At 41.5% G+C, this 11,038-nt stretch overlaps 1 pseudogene; it reads right to left on the bottom strand.

Moving 5' to 3' along the window:
• Nucleotides 1–4,081: 4,081 nt before the first annotated feature.
• On the bottom strand, nucleotides 4,082–5,296 carry LOC126949235 (cell division cycle-associated protein 4-like; annotated as a pseudogene).
• Between the last annotated feature and the right edge of the window lie 5,742 nt (nucleotides 5,297–11,038).

Below are 11,038 nucleotides of genomic sequence, written 5' to 3' on the forward strand. Positions count from 1 at the left end.
ATTTCCACCAACGGTATATGATAGGTCTCTTTCTCCACATCCTTGCCAGCACTTTTTTTGTCTTTTTGATAATAATCATTCCAACTGGGCTGAGATGGTGTCTCATTCTGGTTTTGATTCGCATTTCCCTGACGATTAGTAATGCTGAGCACTTTTTCATATACTTGTTGAACATTTGTTTGTCTTCTTTTGAGAAATGTCTATTCAGATCATTTGCCCATTTTAAAATATTATTATTATTATCACTTTGTCTTTGAGGTTTTTGAGTTTCTTGTGTATTCTGGATAATAATCCATTGTTGGATGAATAATTAGCAAATATTTTTCCCAAGAATTGGAATGTCGGCCAGGCACGGTGGCTCTCACACCTATAATCCTAACACTTTGGGAGACCGAGGCGGGCAGATCATGAGGACAGGATTTTGAGACCAGGCTGGCCAACATGGTGAAACTCCATCTTTACTAAAAATACAAAAAATTAGCTGGATGTGGTGGCACATGCCTGTAATCCCAGCTACTCGGGAGGCTGAGGCAGGAGAATTGCTTGAACCCGGGAGGCAGAGGTTGCAGTGAGCTGAGATCACACCATTGCACTCCAGCCTGGGCAACAGAGCAAGACTCAGTCTCTGGAAGAAAAAAAAAAAAAAAAAAAGAATTGGGATGTCTTCTGTTTGAATTATGGAGAAGAAAACAAAGTTAATAGTTAATAATTACTATGGAAACTTCTGAGTCCTTCAGGAAGTTAAAAGCAGTGTGGTGCAGTGAGGACAATACGGTAATGGGCAGAGGGAGGTGAAGGTTTTAGACAGGGTTCTACACTGTCTCACCCCACAAGACAGAAGACAAAGCACAGGGCTCCCTGACGCTGAGTTTCTTGATCTGTAAGTTAGTAGTTGGACTCATTTGTTCTTTAAAATACTCTTTATTGAATGTTTATGACATGCTGAAGAGCACTAAAATTTTTTAAAAGCCTCTGGAACCATGCAGTGTATCTTCTTTTCAGAGACATAGTTCATAAGTAAATGGATCACCGGTCAGAAGGTAGTAGGTTGCTGTGGAGTAAAACAAATCAGGAAGGCGGATACGGAGTGTTAGGTGGGGCTGGGTTGGGGAAGAATGTGGGTTGCTGTTTCATGTAGGGAAGTCAGGGAAGGCCTCACTGATGATGTGTCAGCAGAGACCTGAGATGAGTGAGAGAAGAGCCCATTGAGAACTAGGGGAGAAAAACAGCATGGAGGTGAGAATTCGTTTGATATAACCAAGGAAACAGCTATGAATGAGCAGGACGAAGTATAGGGTGAGCTGAAGTTGGAGAGGTGGCAGGGCCTAGACCACTGGAAAGACTTTGACTTTGACTCGGTGATGAAAATCCATAGGAGGATGCTGAGCAGAGAAGGGTGTATTCTCATGCATATTCTAGAATCACTCTGACTGCAATATTGAGGAATGTAAAGAATTTCCACTTGTCACCTATCCTCTATAAACTCTGAGGCATCTTACTGGTATAGAAGGACCCCAGGTAGGAAACTCTTGCAGGTGGGCAATGATGGTGACTAGGAAAAGGGAGGTTGTGGTAAAGATTGTTAAAGTGATATGATGGTTAAGATGTATAGGGGATAGGTGAGGGTAGGAAGGAAATATAATAAGAGTCAAGGAAGAATTCAAGAGTTTTACTTGAACACTTGGAAGGATGAAATTGTCATCAGTTGAGAAGGGGAAGACTGCAAGTGGAGAAAATTTGGCATTTGGAAAATCAACAGTTAATTAGTTGGGGCTTTTGGAATTTATATTACTTCTGAAACATCCATGTAGATCTGAATTCATGATGAAGGAATGAAAATTTGGGTGTAGATAACCAGGTTATCTACAGATGGAGAAGAGAAAGTCTCCAGGACTAAACCAAGGACACTGATTTCTGTTTCTTTCAAATATAACATTCTATGTAATAAAGAGTTTGGTGGTGCAGCCACGTAAATTATTTTTCCCTGTCCCTGATATCAGCATATATTAATTCCTTATATTTAATTTCTCCACTATTGTGTTCTGCTGCTCGTGGTTGGATCCTTCTGCATGTTTTAATTACCCAGCAGAAGGTGATAGGCATGACCTAAGTTTTAATCAAGTGATTTGGTGGCTGCCATTTGTCACTCACTCTCTATAAACTCTGTTACATCACGGAGATATTTGCTTAAAGGTACCTTTTAAATTTCATGAGAAGATAAAAATTCATTTTACTAAAGATGTTTCAAGAGTAATTAATGCAGCTGATTCTGAATGATAGGTTTTCAGTGTCCAGAGGACAGTAAATCAGTATCAAACTTTCTTTACTCAGAAATCACTATTTGAAAGAATTACTTGGATGGGCAAAAATTTTGTACACATGGTCCTCTATAAGTACAAGCAGAAATTCAGTTGTTTACAGACGTGCCCAGATTTTACAACGTTTCCTGACATTTCTCCCAGCCCTCCACAAAATCTTCACATTTAATATCTTCAAGAAACGCTGTGAAATACTATAATCCACATTTTACAGAAGAGAAAACCAGGGATCCGAAAAAATAAATGATTTTTCTAAGATCATATTAAGTATCACAGTCAGGAGTAAGAATCGCTTCAACCCAGGAGGCAGAAGTTGCAGTGAGCCGAGATTACACAACTGTATTCCAGCCTGGGTGACAGAGCAAGACTCTGTCTCAAAAAAAAAAAAAAAAAAAAAAAAAAAAAAGAAGTGCCTTTCATCTTTGTACTTCCTCATGAGATAATAAGGTCTAGGGAGGGACTATTTCTTTTTCTTTTTTTCTCTAGAGACAGAGTCTCGCTCTCTCCCCCAGGCTGGAGTGCAGTAGTGCGATCTTGGCTCACTGCAACCTCTGCCTCCTGGGTTCACGGCATTCTCCTGCCTCAGCCTCCTGAGTAGCTGGGATTACAGGTGCCTGCCACCACGCCCGGCTAATTTTTTGTATTTTTAGTAGAGACGGGGTTTCACCGTGTGAGCCAGGACGGTCTTGATCTCCTGACCTCATGATCCACCCGCCTCAGCCTCCGGAAGTGCTTAGATTACAGGTGTGAGCCACCGCACCCAGCCTCTTTTATTAATGTTTAAGAAAATCCAGTTTTTATCCAAAATGAGTTCGTGTACCAAATATTAATAGTTTAGCTAATCATTGTTATATTCATTCATTATGTTATTTTTATTTCAATTCTTGCTTTTGAAAAACCCAAAACTTTAAAAATCCTTATGCCTTGTCTCTTTTCTTTACCTTTTGTTTTGTTTTGTTTTGCTGGATAATTTTTTAATAAAGTGAGGTTTACATCACTGATATTTAAGAATGGCTATATCCACAAAAGAAAACAAACCTTTTTGGCTAAGGGGTGAGGAAGTTAGAATAAGCATGAGAAAGTGGAAACACAAGTGGGGTGAGGTGGGGCAGGAGAGGAAGTTTGCAGGCACCCCCAGCTCACTCCCTGCGGCAGCACCTATGACCCTGCAGATCAAGGGGCCATGAATGACAGGGATTCAGATTTCTTTCCTTCTAGACTTCAGCCTAACCTTGACCTTTTGTTCCAGCACCAAACTAACAGAGCAGCACAGGCATTTCTAATCCAGTAGCAGTGTTATTTCCTCACCCAGGGCAGGTGTCTGGGCTGATGGGAGACCTTCAGGAATACCGCCTATCAGAAGGCACCACCGAGGGTCTCTGAGGTCCCTGAAGACCAACTGGTGCCCGTGATCTCCAGACAGACAGATATTTGACCTTTGTCTTCAATGACATTTGCATGTAAATAGACGTAAATAAAATCTCCATAATTTATGCTCAAGTCTAGGAAGGTGTGGCTCTCACCGTAGATTTTCTAATGACAAAAAAAGTGTAGTAGCTGTGTGCGGTTCTTGATTTTCACCCGGGTCTCACGGTAGTACAGAGCATAATGGAGAAATATTGCACACACGTTTAAAGTAAAACATGATACATTCACACTGTTTACAAGTACCGTAGTGATGCTCACTGCAAAAAAAAAAATCTCTTATTTAAACCTGAAAAATATGAAACACATCAACTACAATTATTTAGGCTATAAAAGTTCTAATGTCGCAGCAAAGGATATCTATAGAAAAAATATACTTCTAAGAAAATAGCTGAAACAATCTAAAGACATAAGGTGTGAAACGTTTAAAAATATGTATCTTAAAACAAAATATTGCTCCAAACACTTGAAACTGAATTGTAAAAAACTCACCTGTCTAAATATAAAGGAGGTTGATGCAGCTGTGGCTCGCCGTCCTCTACAGTGGGGGATACAAAGAGAGACCAGGGGCCCAGGGCTGTAAGGACGTCAGGACCAGCCCAGAGATGAGAAGTCTTTCAGCAGAACTGCTGTCTCCGCCTGGCACTCCGCAGCGGGGAAAGTGAGTGGGACGGGCCTGGGTTGCAGACCCCGCTGGTGATGGTCTGTTCTGGGATTTCTCAGAATCAGCAGACAAGGCATTAAGGCTGGGCCGCTGGCTGCAGGCGCACCCTCTGCAGGAGCCAGTGCTCACCTGTCCACGCGTCAGACACAGCTGCGAGCGCTTAGGGCTCCGGCTCAGGTTCTCCGCCAGGATCTCCACCACGTGGTCCAGCTCGCCCAGATCGGACTTGCAGCTGGAGCTGGGGCCCAGGGTGGCCGGAGCCAAACCCTCGAGCCCTTCACAGGGGCCCGGCCCGGCCCGGCGCCCCCCATCATGCCTGTCAGTAACGTGTCCAGGTCGTAGTAGGGGCTGTCCACGCCTGAAAACAGCTCTTCCATGCAGCCGGGGTTTTTAGTCTCCAGCGTTTCAAATACCTGATCCGAGTGATTTGTGAAAGCTTCCTCTGTTTTCCTGAGGGCCATCCATCTCCCAGACGCTCCTCTACGGGGGCCTCAGCATCTGTGCTGAGCTGACTGGGCAAAGGTCAGAAACTGGGCCCTGTGCGTGCCGTCTCCCAAGCTAGAGGCAGGACGTGCCCCCTCCTGCTCCCACGCCGCGCGGCACAGGGCCTCCATGAAGCCCAAGCGGTCGAGCGGCGCCCGCCCTGCAGCCTGGGGTGCCACTGAGCGCCACGTCCCATCTCCTCTTGGATCTGCCGGACCATGCTGGCAGTGAAGATTGAGCGGCACAGGTTGGGCTCCATGTGGCAAAGCTGCAGCTTCACCAGGGACATGTCCAGGAGGGACTGCCGCTGCAGGCTGTATGAGGACACTGTCTTCAAGCCGGCTAGGGCTCCCTCCACGTCTTCCTCGTGGCCAACACATTTCCCCTTCAGTCCTCGTGCAAACATTGTGTCTTTGAGAGAACGGTTATCTGGGTCCTGCCGTCTCGTGCAGCCCACAAGAAAGCCACAGAAGAGGAGAGGCAGCAGAGATCCTCTCTTCCAGCAAGCTATGGAAGCCTTTGTCACGACGATCCTGTCTGACCCGCGAGGCCGCTCTCTGGGTCCTCTGCTCAGCCACCGCCGCTGCCGCCCACTTCCCGCCGCGGAGAGAGGAGCGCCCGCCAGCGCGGGGCCTTCTTTACCCTTTTGAAACAGTCAACTCTGCTTAGGAAACTAGCCATAGTTTTACTTCCCACAAAAAGTTGGTGTGTCGGCCGGGTGTGATGACTTACGTCTGTAATCCCAGCACTTTGAGAGGCTAAGGCGGGTGGATCACCTGAGGTCAGGAGTTGGAGACCAGCCTGGCCAACATGGTGAAACCCTGTCTCCACTAAAAAATACAAAAATTAGCTGGGCCCAGTGGCAGGCGCCTGTAATTCCAGATACTCGAGAGGCTGAGGCAGGAGAACCGCTTGAACCCGGAAGGCGGAGGTTGCAGTAAGCCTAGATTGAGCCATTGAACTCCAGCCTGGGAAACAGAGCAAGACTCCGTAAAAAAAAAAAAAAAAAAAAAAAAAAAAAAAAAAAAGAAGTTTATGTGTCTATATATGACCCATAGTGTCTTCTTTTGTTTTCTTTTTTTAACTTTTATTTTGGGTTCAGGGGCACATGTGAAGATTTGCTGCATAGGTAAACTCGTGTCATGGGGGTTTGTTGTACAGATTACTTCATCACCCAGGTATTAAGCCTAGCACCCAATATTATCTTTCTGTTCCTCTCTTTCCTCCCAACCTCCACTCCAACTCTCAAGTAGACTCCAGTGTCTGTTGTTCTCTTCTTTGTGTTCATGACTTCCCATCATTTACCTCCCATTTATAAGTGAGAACATGTGGTATTTGGGTTTCTATTCCTGTGTTAGTTTGCTAAGGATAATAGCCTGCAGCTCCACCCACGTTCCCGCAAAATACATGATCTCATTCTTTTTTATGACTGTGTAGTATTCCATGGTATATATGTACCACAGTTTTTTGTTGTTGTTGTTGTTTGGTTTTTGTTTTTGTTTGTTTGTTTGTTTTTGAGACAGAGTCTCCATCTGTCACCATGCCCAGCTAATTTTTGTATTTTTAGTAGAGATGGGGTTTCACCATGTTGCACAGGCTGGTCTCAAACTCCTGACCCAAAGTGATCTGCCCACCTCGGCTTCCCTAGGTGCTGGAATTACAGGTATGAGCCACCATCCCTGGCCCTGGACCACACTTTTTAATCCAATCTGTTATTGATGGGCATTTAGGTTGATTCCATGTCTTTGCTATTGTGAATAGTGCTGCAACAACCATTCACATGCATGTGTGTCTTTCTGGTCGAATGATTTATATTCCTCTGAGTATATATCCAGCAATGGAATTGCTGGGTTGAATGGCAGTTCTGCTTTTAGCTCTTTGAGGAATCACCATACTGCTTTCCACAGTGGTTGAACTAATTTACACTCCCACCAACAATAGGTAAGTGTTCCCTTTTCTCCTCAACCTCGCAAGCATCTGTTGTTTTTTTTTTTTTTTTTTTTTTTTACTTTTTAATAATACCTATTCTAACAGGTATGATATGATTTCTCATGGTGGGTGGGTTTTTTTGGCGTTTCTTTAATGATCATTGATACTGAGCTTTTCTTCACATGCTTGTTGGCCACATGTCTGTCTTCTTTTGAAATGCATCTGTTCATGTTCTTTGCCCACTTTTTAATACATTGTTTGTTTTTCTCTTGAAAATTTGTTTACATTCCTTATAAATGCTGGATATTAGACCGTGTCAGATGCATTATTTGCAAATATTTTATTCTATTCTGTAGGTTGTCTGTTTACTCTGTTGATAGTTTTCTTTCGCTGTGCATGAGCTCTTAAGTTTAATTAGATTCCACTTGTCAATTTTTGCTTTTGTTGCAATTGTTTTAGGCATCTTTGTCATAAAATCTTTGCCTATGTCTAGGATGGTATTGCCTAGGCTGTCTTCTAGGGTTTTTATAGTTTTCAGTTTTACATTTAAGTCTTTAATCTATCTTGAGTTGATTTTTCTATATAGTGTAAGGAAGGGATCCAGCTTCAATCTTCTGCATATGGCTAGCCAGTTATCCCAGCACCATTGATTTAACAGGGAATCTTTTCCCCGTTGCTTGTTTTTGTCAGCTTTGTTGAAGATTAGATGGTAGTGGATGTGCAGCCTTATTTCTGGGCTCTCTATTCTGTTCTATTGGTCTAGGCCTGTTTTTATACCAGTACCATGCTCTTTGGGTTACTGCATCCCTGTGGTATAGTTTGAAGTCAGATAACATGATGCCTCCAGTTTTGTCCTTTTTGCTTAAGATTGCCTTGGCTGTTCAGGCTCTTTTTTGTTCCATGTGAATTTTAAAATAGTTTTTTTCTAGTGCTGTGAAAAATGTTGTTGGTAGTTTGATAGGAATAGCATTGAATCTATAAATTGCTTTGGGCAATATGACCATTTTAGTGATATTGATTCTTACTATCCATGAGCATGGGATGTTTTCCATTAGTTTGTGTCTTCTCTGACACAATTTCTTTGAGCAGTGTTTTGTAATTCTCATTGTAGAAAAGTTTCACCACCCTGGTTAACTGTATTCTTAGGTATTTTATTCTTTTTGTGGCAATTGTGAAAGGTATTTGATTGCCTATTTGATTCAGCTCTGGACTTGGCTGTTGTTGGTGTATAGGAAGACTAGTGATTTTTGTACATTGAGGTTGTAGCCTGAAACTTTGCTGAAGCTATTTATCAGCTGAGGGAGATTTTGAGCCGAGACTAAGGGGTTTTCTAGATACAGAATTATGTCATAATCAAACCGGGATACTTTGACTCCCTCTCTTCCTATTTGGATTCCCTTTATTTATTTCTCTTGCCTGATTGCTCTGGTCAGGACTTCCAATATTAAGTTGAATAGGAGTGGTAAGAGACAGTATCCTTGTCTTGTGCCAGTTTTCAACGAGAATGCTTCCAGCTTTCGCCCATTCAGTATAATGTTGGCTGTGGGTTTGTCATAGATGGCTCTCATTATTTTGAGGTATTTTCCTTCAATACCTACTTTATTGTGGTGTTGAATTATATTGGAAACCTTTTCTCCATCTCCTGAGATAATCATGTAGTTTTTGTCTTTAGTCCTGTTTATGTGATAAATCACATTTATTGATTTGTGTATGTTGAACCAATCTTGCGTCCTGGGGATGATGCTTACTTGATCACAGTGGATTTGCTTTTTGATGTGCTGCTGGATTTGGTTTGCCAGTATTTTGTTGAGAATTTTTGCATCAATGTTCATAAAGGATATTTGCCTGAAATTTTTTTTTTTTGTTGGGTTTCTGTCAGGTTTTCATATCAGGATGATGCTGGCCTCATAGAATGGGTTGGAGAAGATCCCTTCTCCTCAAATTTTTGGAATAGTTTCAGTAGGAATGGTACCAGCAATTCTTTGTACATCTGGTAGAATTTGGTTGTGAATCCATAAGATCCTGGGCTTTGTTTGTTGTTTGTAGGCTGTTTATTACTAATTCAATTTAGGAACTTGTTATTGGTCTGTTCAGGAAATCAATTTCTTTCTCGTTCAGTCTTGGGAGATGTGTCCAGTAATTTATCCATCTCTTCTAGGTTTTATAGTTTGTGTGCATAGAGATGTTCATAGTAGTTTCTGATGGTTATTTTTATTTCTGAGGGGTTAGCATTAACATTTCCTTCTTTATTTCCAATTCTGTTTATTTGGACCTTCTCTCTTATTTATTAGTCTAGCTGGTAGCTGGTGGCATATATAGCTTATAAACTTTTTCAAAAAATTAGATCCTGGATCTGTTGATCTTTTAAATGGTTTTTTGTGTCTCAATTTCCTTCAGTTCAGCTCTAATTTTGATTATTTCTTTTCTTCTCCTAGCTTTGGGGTTGATTTGTTCTTGCTCCTCTAATTCCTTCAGTTGTGATGTCAGGTTGTTAATTTCAGATCTTTCTAACTTTTTGATGTGGGTATTTAATGCTATAAATTTCCCTCTTAAAACTGCCTTAGCTGTGTCCCAGGGATTCTGGTATGTTGTATGTTTGTTCTCATTAGTTTTGAAGAACATCTTGATTTCTGCTTTAATTTGATTATTTACCAAAAAAAAAAAAAAGTCATTCGGGAGCATGTTGTTTAATTTCCATGTAATTGCATGGTTTTTAGTGATGTTCTTACTCTTGAATTCTATTTTTATTGTGCTGTGGTTTGTGAATGTGTTTAGTATGATTTTGGTTCTTTTGCATTTGCTGAGGATTGTTTTATGTCCAATTATGTGGTTGAGTTTAGAATATGTGCCATGTGGTGATGAGAAGAATGTATATTCTGTTGTTATGGGGTGGGGAATTCTGTATAGGTCTATCAGATCCATTTGATCCAATGTTGAGTTCAGGTCCTGAATATCTTTGTTAATTTTCTGCCACAATGAAGTTTCCCACTATTATTGAGTGGGAGTCTATGTCTCTTTGTAGGTCTCTAAGAACTTGCTTTATGAATTTGGGTGCTCCTGTGTTGGGCATACATATATATGTAGAATAGTTAGATCTTCTTGTTAAAATGAACCCATTACCATTGTGCAATGCCCTTCTTTGTCTTTTTTTATCTTTGTTGGTTTGAAATCTGTTTTGTCTCAAATTAGGATTACAACCTCTGTTTTTTTCTGTTTTGCATTTGCTTGGTAGGTTTTCTCCATTTTTTTTATTTTGAGCCTATGGGTGTCATTATGCCTTTATGAGATGATTCTCTTGAAGATAACATACCATTGGGTCTTGCTTTTTTATTCAGCTTGCCACTCTGTGCCTTTTAAGTGGGGCATTTAGCCCATTTACATTGAAAGTTAGTATTGATATGTGTGGATTTGATTTTGTCATTGTTTTGTTGGCTAGTTATTATGCTGACTTGTTTGAGTGACACTGGTCTGTGTGTCTGGCTTTATAGTGACACTGGTCTGTGTGTCTGAGTCTGTTTTTGTATTAGCTGGTAATAGTCTTTCATTTCTATATTTAGTGCTTCTTTCAAGATCTCTTGTAAGGCAGGTCTGGTGGTAATGAATTCCTTTGACATTTGCTTATCTGAAAAGGAACTTAATTCTCCTTCACTTAGGAAACTTAGTTTGCCTGGATATGAAATTCTTGGTTGAAGATTATTTTACTTAAGAATGCTGAATGAAGGCCCCAGTATTAGTCCATTCTTATGCTGCTAATAAAGACATGCCTGAGACTGGGTAATTTATAAAGGAAAAGGTTTAATTAACAGTTCAGTATGGTGGGGAGGCCTCAGGAAACTTACAATCATGGTAGAAGAGGAAGCAAACATGTCCTTCTTCACATGGCAGCAGGAAGGAGATGTATAAGAGCTGAGGGAAGGGGGAAGCCCCTTATGAAACCATCAGATCGCGTGAGAACTTACATCACAAGAACAGGATGGGGAAAACCACCCCACGATTCAATTGTCTCCACCTGGTCCCTTCCACAACATGTGGGGATTATGGGAACTACAATTCAAGATGAGATTTGGATGGGGACACAGCAAAACCATATCAGCTCCCAATCTCTTCTGGCTTGTAGGGTTTCAGCTGAGAGGTCCACTGTTAGCCTGATGGAGTTCCCTTTGTAGGTGATCTGCCCTTTCCTCTCTAGCTGCCTTTAACACTCTTTTTTTCATTTCAA

Source organism: Macaca thibetana, chromosome 1 (genome assembly GCF_024542745.1).
Source record: "Macaca thibetana thibetana isolate TM-01 chromosome 1, ASM2454274v1, whole genome shotgun sequence".
NCBI classification, from domain to species: Eukaryota; Metazoa; Chordata; class Mammalia; order Primates; family Cercopithecidae; genus Macaca; species Macaca thibetana.